Here is a 12,163-nt window from a genome sequence, read left to right on the forward strand (position 1 = left end):
GCGCGTGCATCGCGTCATCCCGCCGGTGTCTCTGATGAAGTTCTGCATCTGTCAGTCACCTGCGCCTCACCTGAGCGCGTAACCGTGAAACCCCGAGCTCTCAGCCAATCAGAACAAGCCTTGACGACATAGCGTCTCTCAATCTAACAATATCCAGAAAAAGCACAAATACAAACATACGCACATACTGTATACGTATTACCTATAGGTAAAGAGTAAGATAAAAAAAAAGATAAAAAAAAAAACAATGGACAAGTAAATTAAGACTGAAAAAAAGTAAGTAGAATGTACTAAAATAAATATCATTAGTCTATAGCTAGTATCAAAAGTATAGATACATTTTTATAATATGGTACAGCTGATTGTATCGATGACAGCCTAGTTTTCTCATGTCTTTACAAATCTCCCTAAATTCTCCTTCTGCAGATCCTGGTATTGTTCATTGCATTTGTTTGTTGTTGTTGTTGTTTTTTTTTGTTTTTTTTTGTTTTCAATAATGCTCACTGTATTTTGTTTTTATTTTATTTCTTTAATTTAATTTAATTTAATTTAGTTTATTTCTTAATACATTAGCATATTAACATCAAGGTTAAAATTTGTTTTAAAAGTATTGTTCAGTCTTATATATGTCAGCCATACACTGAATAAAAAGTAATCATCCAATAGACAGATACAATATTATGAATTTTACTAACTAATACACTAAATATTTTTTAATCACTGAATAGTAAAAACTAGCCTAAGTTCTCTTTTTCTGGCTCATGGCGTCTTCACTGGACATTGAAATCAGCTCATTTACTCCTTATAATTATATTTCTGTATAAATATTTATATTTATATACCGAACGTTCATTTGAGATAAAATGCTACAGAACAATATATAAAATGTATAATTGTATGTACACACTGGTTCATGTCCAAAATGCCATACTGCCATTTTAGTATTTTGTTAGTGAAGAGTGTAGAAAACACCATTGTAATACTGATACTTTGTTGTGTGTAACGTATAATGTGTAGTGTGAAGAATGAGGGGTGAGTCTATCTTTGGAAACACAGTATCCTGAATAAGTGAGTAAATAAATAAAAAGGTTGTGGTTAGGATCTAGGGCGCCCCCTGCTCTCCACCCGACCACCCTGCAGGCTTCGCCCTGCTTCACGCTTCAAGAAATGCATCTCGTTTGAAAGGTGTTTTTAAGATAGACTAACACTTTGTTTTTGAATATTTCTTGAAGACAACACCTAGTCAGGACAATCAACACTATATGACACAATAAGAGCCAGGAATCAATATGTGTGGATCTCATGTGTTCATAATTCTGGCTATGGCAAGACAAACATGCCAAATCTATTTCCATTAACCCAAGTTTCCGTCTTCCATGAAGAAGACAGACTGTGACACGGTAGCTTTATCAGCTGAATGGACTATAAAAAAGACTAATTAAATATTAAATAAATAAATAAATAGGAATCCATCATGAGTCACATGATTAGTCCAGCATTTAGTCTGAGGCGCATATATAGACACCGACATATTTTCAGAATCTGACGTGGACAGAATGAGTAACTTGGAGCAATATAAAACAAAAGTAAATATATTTGGAGTATAAAAGAAAGCAAATGGTTTGGATGGCAAATAGAGAGCATTTGGTATATGATCTGTAATAATCAGAGTCAGGATGTTGATAAGACATCACACCCGGTGGGATATCTGCTTTAGAGCCGTTCTGAGCCTTCTGCTCTTCTGCCTGCCTTCCTGTTCACATCAGACATCATGATGAAAACATCTCTCCAATGAATCCTTAAAGGGATAGCCCCCAATAAAACTGTATTGTCGGACCTGTGCAATCAGTGTTGGGGAAAGTCACTTTTAAAAGTAATGGATTACAGTATTGCGTTACTCCATAAAAAAAAGTTACTAATTGCGTTACTTAATTACTTTTTATGGAAAGCAATGCATCATGTTACTGAGTTGGACTTGCTTATTTGTTTTTAATAAGAAAAATCCTCAATGTTATATTTTTGGCAACTGCAAAGGCCCTTTCATGAAGGAAGGATGAAGGAAGGATGAAGGAAATGCCTCTCTGCCTCTGCACTTCCTCCTGATTTCTCAGCACGGGGACAGGAGAGCCGAGCCAGTCAATAAATAGGAAAATAATGGAACTGGCATTACTTATAAAAAAAATAAAAATAAAAAATAGAACTCAGATGCTTCACTGTAAATTTAAAATTAATGTGCTACTTTACTTGTTACTTGAAAAAAGGTCATCTGATCACGTAAGTTGCACTACTTGTAAAGCATTACCCCCCAATAATGTTCATAAGTGTTTTTTAGCCAATACAGTGGACGTCAATGGTCACCAAAATAGTTTGGTTATCAGCATTCCTCAAAATATCTTCTTTTGTGTTCAGCTGAAGAAAGAAATACATGTTCGGAATAACATGAGGGTGATTAAAGGGCTAGTTCACCCCAAAATGAAAATTACGTCATTAATTCATTAATTCGAGACCTTATCATCTTCTGAACACAAATTAGGATATTTTTCTAATTCGGTGAGCTATCTGACCCTTGCTGCTGCTTGCTGATGACCAACACTGATAGTATTTCACACTGATGGTATATGACAGGTCAGGCATCACATGCTTGATGGTTGGATGAAGGCAGTGATTTGACCAGTCTAGCAAGTGTTGTGAGTCGAGTCCAGGTCTGGGGTTTGATGGATGGGCTTCTCGTTTCTCCTGAGCACTTCTGGATCAGAGAGCCCACTAATTCAGAGCACTGCTGAAGAAAAAGAAAAAAAAAACGATGAAAGGACAATATATTATTATATAGCTTTACAATTATGCTCTATCAGAAACAAATACAGAATTCTGGCATGAAACTCTAGATGGTGCAGTCCAATAGGTCTATACTCGATCTGACCTAATGACGTTATCATCAAATCTCTCCTGAAACCAGCTTAAACCAGTTCAAACCAGCAGCCATGCTTCAAAACTAACCAGCCTATGCTGGATTTTTCAACATCTCCCTGAACCCAAAAGTAGTATATCTATTACAGAACCACTACAGTAGTATATCTATTAAGAAAGTAAACAGCCTGAGTCATTCATTGATTTACTGATTTCACTGTGGCTTTAAAAGCAACTGGACTTGATTGTATAATAAAACATCTTGAGCAAATGCTCCAGCTGGTTTTGAATGCCCTGGATGAACCTTTCTAAACATCAACAACTGATCATTTCTTGCAGGTGCGCTGCAAACTTTTACTCGGGTTCCCATGAATTATTTCGACTCCGTGGACACATGTCACGTACAGGTCATGTGAGAAAATCGCCCCTGAACGCAGTGCTCTGGACTCACCTTCTGAAAATAATTAACGGCCGTCTCCATTTCTCCAATTAGGGCACTGATGTCATCGCTCTCCACGATGCCTGCAGGGAAAGACGAGGCAGAGGCTCATATTTTCCACTGCACACGCACAAACACAAGACTTCCCATTGTAAGCTGCTCTGGGTTCAGGGACCATGTGTTGAACATATGACAGAGACAAAAGTAGCACAACATCAGCGCTCAGTCAAACCATGACCTCAGAACTGTCTCAAAAGCTGAAAAACAAAATAAAACTTCTTTTTACAGTAGTTCCTGTAATTCTGTCCTACCTTCTACTTCAAACTCATCTTTCCTAAAAGCATATCACCCAGACACTCTCTTCTCACCAGTCTCGGTCATTCAAAGGAAGTGTCGGTTGCCCACGTTTGCCAGGCCGCTCAAAGCCTGGGTGGTTTCGGTCCGGGTGGCATAACAGGGCGGAGGACAGCGTGCAGTGTCCTCTTCTCTGGTGAACAGGCACATGTGGAGATCAGGTTTGTTGCACTGCAGCACTCAGATACATAAGCAGTGACAGAAACCTGAGGTTGAGGGTATGAAAAACTTTTGATGGTAGCTTGAAGCAGAAAAATGTGATGATACATCAGTATCAGACTACAGAAACTGCATCTTTCATATCTGGACAGCAGAGGGCAGCAGTGGCCGGGATGGTCGTATTTCAAGGCTTCAACATGCTTTTATATGGAGGACTGGGAATAAATGACCAATTTAATAATTCAAGCATAAAAAAAATAAATAAATAAAAATCTGTTTTTAAATTGATTAATGAATACATATTTGCAACTTATTAAAATCATGTTTATAAATGCAATAATAAATAAATTCATTTTAATTGAATTATAAGCAAACGTTTAAATACACAATTTAAAACATTAATTAATTAAAACATTTTAAACTGGCCATTTATTTTTCCTTTTTAAAATGATATATTTTTTTAATTGAACATTATTTTATATTTGTATTATTTATATTAACTATATTTAAATCAATAGAAATAGCAAAAATACTTTGTATGGGTCAAAATAATGCCAAAAATCATTAGGATATTAAGTAAAGATAATGTTCTATGAAGATATTTTATTTTTATATATATATATATATATATTGTTTTTTTGTTTTGTTTTTTGTTTTTGGCACCCTCAGATTCAATTTTCAAATAGATGTATCCCAACCAAATCTCGTCCTATCCTAACAATCATGCTATCAATTGACATCTTATTTATTCAGCTTTCAGATGAAAAATCAACCGTTATGACTAGATTTGTGCTCTAAGGACTTTAAAGGGTTTTAATAATGTCAATTAATTTGTCCAATAAAAATATGTATTTATTTCCATGTTTATATTTGAATTACATTTATACCAAAAACATTCAAAACAAAAACTTTAGGTCTGTCTCAAATGTCTCCAAAGTCCTCCATGTGATAATGACACATAGAAAGTTACCTCATATAACAGCCCACACCACTGAACAGCCAAAACTATTAATCCAGTCTTATGAGGTGTCAAGTGGGCACTAGAAAAAATAAAAAATATTATTATTATTATTATTTTACATTTGCTGAAGATTTACTCACCATCAAACCATCCAATATGTAGATTAGTTTGTTTCTTCATTAGAACAGATTTGAAGAGATTTAGTATTGCATCACTTGCTCACCAATGGATGCTCTGCAGTGAATGGGTGCCGTCAGTAATCCACACCACTCCAGTCCATCACCTAACATCTTGTGAAGTGAAAAGATGTGAAAAAAACAAAAAACAAACAAAAAAACAAACTCATTAAAAAAAAAACTCAATTAATTCATAATAAGTGAATGATAATAAGTGAAACATCCCCCAGACATACTTGTTTAGAGATGTTTTTAACTGTGCATATTACTCTCCTAGTTCAGATGTTGACAACTTTTTCATTGGATAAAGCAATATGGAAAACTCATCTTTTACTCACAAGCAATGGTTTGAAGATTAAAAACATCTTAATGATGGATTTGTTCATTACAAACACATAGTACAAGATGTTTAATGATGGACTGGTGTGGTGTGGATTATTGTGATGTTTTATCAGCTGTTTGGACTCTCATTCTGACGGCACCCATTCACTGCAGAGGATCCATCGTTGAGTAAGTGATGTAATGTTACATTTCTACAAATCTGTTCTAACAATTCCCCTACATATACAATCATGGATGGCCAATCGTGAAAAGTCTTCCGTTCAATAGTTATAAATCTAACTCACCCAATATACAAATGAAAAAAATGCTCCTGTAAACTCCACAAAATAAGTTGAAAGCACAAGAAATGGCCACTAGACAACAAATGCACATACTGTGTACTATGTGTGACAGGACTTTGGCTCGCAAGTGATTAAAATGAACTTAGAAACAAACAAAAAAATATTACTAGAATGAAATATACAAGTGAAATAGAATGAAATGCCTAAAAATGTACTGACTACTAAGTTAATTTGAAGAAAACTTAAAGAAGTGATTTCAGTTATGATAAAACTCTGATCTGGCAGTGCAGTAGCAAAAACAAACAGCACTAATGTAAGGCCTTTAAAAACCAGAGGAGGCAGAGAAAATGAGAAAGAGAACAGACTGTGAAGTCAAAAGCACATCTGTCATCTCCCTGCCAGACAGCTTGAAGTTATTCATGGATGGAGGGAACCATCTTCTCCTGCCATGACTTGATCCCAAACTGAGATGAACACTGACAAGATCACATACAGTAAAGTGGATGTGGAATCAGACAGGAAATAAAAATGCCATTCATTCCTACTACACTTCCATTTTAAAGGATGGTTCAAATAAACATTAAAATGAACCTCAACTCAATGCTCTTACACAAGCTAACTGTTAATGGCTATTCATTTCCATTTACCTTCCAGTAAATTCCAACACAAGCAAACAAAGTTCAACGAGGTCAAAGAACATTAATGGTGTTTCTAATAACACACGATGCGTGTATGTAAATGTGGCGCCGCTGTACAAACTGAGATGAATTAAATAACAGGTAAGCGTCTGAGTCACGTGACATGGTGAAATGCTCTGGAGTGAAGCCGTGCAGCTGCTCTGTGTTATTAAGAGCAGGTGTGTGCGCTGCATGCGCTCTCAGGCCAAATCTATTAAGACTTCTATTTATGCCAGACTAAAGTAGAGCGCTCATGACTATGTTAAAACAGGAGCAGACAACTGCCGAAGACTGACGATGAATGGTACAGAGGCTATCGTCTGGGCCATTACTGCCGTAATTTCCTCTGTGACTGTGTGTGAGGGTGCAAATATGACTCGGATATTAATAAAGGACACCGGCACTGATTTATGAAAAAGCAATTTATGAATGTTGTGTGTTTGTACTGGCCATCGCAAAATTACACTTTTAAAAATAAAGGTCCCAAAAGGGGGGATTCACAGTGATGTCATAGAAGAACCATTCTTAGTTTCCCTAAAGAACCACGTTTCCTCAGTGTGAAGATTTTACTAATCTGAAGAACCACCGTTCTGAAAATAAAGTGCTATTATTATTAAAAGTGGTGGTAATACCATAGTACTTTGATATATATCAGGAGCCAAAAATGGACTAGGACCTCAACACAGCTTGACACTTTGGTACCAACCGAATAACAACATAACACCTGCTGTATTATCTAGTTCTCATATATATATATATATATATATATATATATAGGCCTATTAATTTGTCGAAACTGTTGACTATGTTGCCAGGATCCAGGACCACAGCTTAAATCGGCGAGTCAGATGATGTCAGAATGTGGTCTCCTAATAAATTCTTTGTTTATTTGCTTGGTATCTAAATGTGGGATCGACAGCTGGACCATAAATTGACCGGTCCACTGAGAAAAGTCCTGGTCATTCCTGCTTGTTCATGCACCTGAACCTGAACTGAAAATGTATAATTCGCTTTTATATGAGCTGTTTCGCGCTCAATTTAAAATAATACGAACATATTGTGCCAATTTAAGGTTTAGATGCAAATGTTAGTGTTTGTAGTGTTCCTTTTCCTCCAGACCAATGAAAAGAAGACACATACACAACTATGCAAACGTCTGGACACACCTAATTCTTTAGTTTTGATGATTTTGGGATTAATACCACCAACAAAAACAAAAAACAATTGGATGTACAGTATGGGAATGAAATGTTAAATCAAAGCAATATCCAGTTCTCCTTTGGGGAAATATGCATTGCTTTTATGATGTCTGTATGAACCTTTTGAAGCTTGAAAGTTTTGGTGGAACAGATTTTCACTGGAAGAGCAGAAATGTCTCGGGTTTTATTAAAAGTATCTTAATTTGTGTTTGGAAGATGAATGAAAGTCTTCGGGTTTGGAGTGACGTTATGTGACAACAGAATATTGACTTTTGGCTAATCTAACTAAACTAATCTTATAGAAAACTGTCAGTTTTTGTTTTAAAAACTGTAAATTACAAATCACATTTTATATTTCTATAGAGAATAGTACAACTTAAAGTAATTGAGCATAAAGCATTAGCCTGAAAGCTTTTAAGGCAAGTGTGTCCAAACTTTTGGCTGGTGTATATACATTAAATTAAATTAAAGCATTTAGCATTTATCCAAATTGACTTACAGTTGGTTCAGGATAAAATTTTTGGTTGCACTTTATTTTACAGTACGTGTACTTACAGTGTATTTATCTAAGAGTCCTGTAATACAAGGTAACTACATGGGGTAGGGTTAGGTTTAGGGGTAGGTTCAGGGTTAGTACCTAGTTATTACATAGTTATTGTAATTACTATAATAAGTAGATAGTATGTACATGAGGAACAGGACTGTAAAATAAAGTGCTACCAAATTTTTAATTAACGTGTTCCTTGGGAATCAAACCCACAACCTTGTGCACTAGTAACGCAATGCTCTACCACTAAACCACAGGAACATATATTTAGAGGAATAGAATATACAGAGGAAAATCTTCAAGAGCGAAAGAGACAGGAGACTTTAGGATTAAATGACGAAGCAGATCATAATCTGTCACGTTATAAATGAGTGAAAGCAGCCCGACGGTATGTTTGACCTCCACGATGACATTGAAGCTGTGTTTGCCGGCCAGCTGCTCCTGCAGTAGTGTTCGCAGGTGTGTTGGAGATGGAGCTGATGGTGGGCGTTCATCCCAGACATGTCTTGCATGGAGAAAGAGAGGAACTGAGAGCGACTGAGGCACACAAACACACTGCACATCCCTGCATCCTCCTGGTCCAGCAAAAACATCAGCGTTAATGGATTTCCACCAGAGTTATAGGCCGGAAAGCAAAAGATCATTATGCACTAATACTTAAACTGGTCTTACAAGAATACACATGGTTTGTGCTGACCACAATGCATTTTGTGTGGTGTGTTTTTCAATTACTGGCTGCTGAATGCATAAAAAAAAAAAGACACACAGACACATTCAAACTGTCGAGACAGCAATGGACACTTTTTCCTTGTTGTTTTGGATTGTAGGGTTTACGAAGTTTCCTGTAATATAGTTTATGCAATTCAATTGTAGCAACAACTGAACTAAAACAGGCTAATGGATTAGTTCAATGTGGCCACAATTTACTTAAACAAGGGAACAAATTAGGATAACATTTATTTTACCTGCATGTCAGACTCCATGTTTTTTTAATAGGTTTTGTGCGTGAAGAGTATCAGCTAATAATTCACAGTTTGCTCCGTTTGCTAACCTGGTGCTCTTAAATCGGCTAACATTATTTACAATTCTTGTACGACTGCAGCTGGATTCACATGGTTTCCAACCATGTGGTACATGGTACATTTCCTCTAATGGAAGATCGACATGCAAATCTTCACTGTCCCACTCAAACCGACCCGCTACAGACAAACACAGTGAGTCAGTTCAGTAAGTCTGCTGCACAGGTGAACAGATGGGCCTCAGACTGGATTCGTTAATGCAGCGGGATATGTTCATCACCTCATGAACTGTAGAGGAAACAGTCTTTCCCAAGATTGGCACAAACGTCTCTTGTGGAGAATAGGGATCATGAGCCAGCAGCTGATACAGATCCAGCTTCAGAGCTGCATGAACACAACTGTTAGCCAAGACTAACCACTCGGATCATGAGACTTGTCCAGCATATACACTGGCAAATAAACTGACACATGCAAATATGCTTGTAAGATTTACAAATTGTGCTTTTTGGTAATACAGAGATGAATTGGGTCGTTCATGTTGAAACTGAGAAGTGAACCCAACAGACATTCTTCTATCAGAATTTAAAAGGCACTGCATGCAGATCCCCTTCAGGACGTGGGTTTTCAGTCATTCACTGGAGGAGCTGGGAATGTGACCTGTGGGTTGGATCCCCAATAGAGTACTGAGAGAAAGACTGTCCAATCTGTGTAGGTATAAATGAGAACTGAAAGGGAAGGATGAGAGAGACAGTTAAAAGGCTCAATCTGACACTATTACAAAGTGCACTTTTTACAAGTTCGGTGCGTTATATTCAGAGTTTTTAAATCTCAGATCATCACTCCTCCTCGATGCTAACACAGTACATGTCTGGGCTCGTCTACAGAAGTCTTTCAGTGTAACTGTTTGAAGGATCAACTGCTACTTCAGCAGTGACAGCTGTGTCTCCCAGTCGACCCCGACACATGTTCGGAATTTGGGCAAGAACATTGTGAGCTGCTTTAATCTCCGCTCCACACATCAGATCTACATCTGTACTGCTGTCTGCTACACCCTGTAGACATTTTTTTTTTTATTAAAGTCACTTTTAATTAAAGTTTTGGTGCTTTTTAAGGCCATTTACACCACATAGACAAATACCAACAATCGTGTGCAGTGTGAATTGACCTTTGACATTTACAAAATAATCTTCATGGAACATGATCTTTAATCAATATCCTATAGATTTTTGGCATAAAAGAAAAATAAATTATTTTGACCCATACAATGTATTTTTGGCTAATGCTACAAATATACCTGTGCTACTTATACCTGCTTTTGTGCTCTAGGGTCACATTTTTTGTTGAATATAGACAGTTGATTTGCTGAAACTTAAATTAAAATAAGTAATAAAACTGATTACTCGTATGAATTCTTTTTTCTTTTCTTCTTTTTTTTTTTTTTGATCTGATGTAATCTAGGCGCTTTCAAGCTTCAGTAACTTCATAAAGGCACAATGAAACTAATCCAAATTAATTAAGCGGTTTATTGCAAGACTTCGGAAGACAGACACTGGTTTTATATGATGAACAGATTTAAGGCTTTTATTCGCATGTAAACACTGATCAACACACACACATAGAGCACATCAAACAGGGTAAAATACATTTGTTTTAAAGCATAAAAACCTCCTAAAGAGAGTCTAAAGAGACTGGATTACATGATTTGCAATGCTTCATGGGAGTGTGCTGCTAAGCTATTTATAATGACAAATAAAGCAACCACTTTACAACCTCACAGTTCATGGTGCATCTGTCTTGAAAGCTTTACATGTTATCACTTGAAATCTGTTTCTCCGCGGAGAAAATGGGAAGGATTTGACCTGCTGCTGCGCTCTATTATGCTGGGAGAGGAAATAGGCCTAGGCTGCCGTTTTTAAACCGTCTCCTCAGACATTACCAAGTATAGCCCTCAAACTATTTGAGGAAAATTGACTGCAAATATGTCTCAAGGCGGCCGCAAGAGTGAAGGAAATGAAATGGCTGCTTGCTGAGTTAAGTTAAGAAACTGTGATTCATCACAGCAAGACAAACTCAGGCCGAGGTTGATGAGTAGTGTGTCCCGCAGGAGATCACACCAGGAGGTCAGCGCAATTGTTTTCAACACTGGAAATAGAAAGAAATGTTTCTCGGGGCATTAAATCAACATATTAGAAAGATTTATGAAGGATCATGTGACAATGAACCTTTGACATCACTAGGACTAAAATAGATTTGAACATATTCAAATAGAAAACAGTCATCTTAATTGGCAATATATTTGAAAGTATTATCATTTTACTGTATGTCTGACCAAACAGATACAGCCTTGGTGAGCCGAAAAACAAACCTTTGAACAGCAGATTCAAATATTTCACTGTAATTTGTTATTTTACACAATATTTGGGTGTGTATGATTATATGTGTTTTAAATATATAGTTTTATGATTAGTATTGGACCCTGTACATGGATATTTGTTTACATTTCTAAAATTCCATCTGCGTACAACTGACAGAAAGTTGACTTTGTGTTTGCAACCATAGATATTCACATCTGCATCAGTCTTAAACAGCTGATTTTCTGCGGATTTAGATTAAGTTAGAATGGTGAATTCTCATCAAGGAGCCCATATAGACAGTATACAGATATCTGTGATTATAACAATCATAGGTTACACAGTGTTGTGTCACTTTTCATGAAGAACCCATTGTTTTGTTAATGTGAGTGTTCAACAGCATAGATCTAGTAACAGCTGTGGTTCCTAGAGAACCAGTTTCCCCTCCTACATTCACACCGGCAGCAGGAGTCTTTATTTGCAGTGTTTACACACATCAACAGCCAGCGAATGGAGGACACTGTGATCGCAGCTGTTTATGTAGTGCGTCGTGGGTTTTGTTATAACAGAGATGGAATGTAAACACACAATTTAGATGAAAATCGGACTAAAGCTCCGATGACAACTTGCAGTATTAAATATCATCGAGGCATAATGCTTCAGAAAACAGGTAAATACCGTTTTATAAAACAGATAGTTCTGGTCCTTGATTCTGATTGGCTGAGGCACGTTCGAAGCTGTTATAAATTAC

This window comes from Carassius auratus, chromosome 28, assembly GCF_003368295.1.
Source record: "Carassius auratus strain Wakin chromosome 28, ASM336829v1, whole genome shotgun sequence".
Taxonomy (NCBI): Eukaryota; Metazoa; Chordata; class Actinopteri; order Cypriniformes; family Cyprinidae; genus Carassius; species Carassius auratus.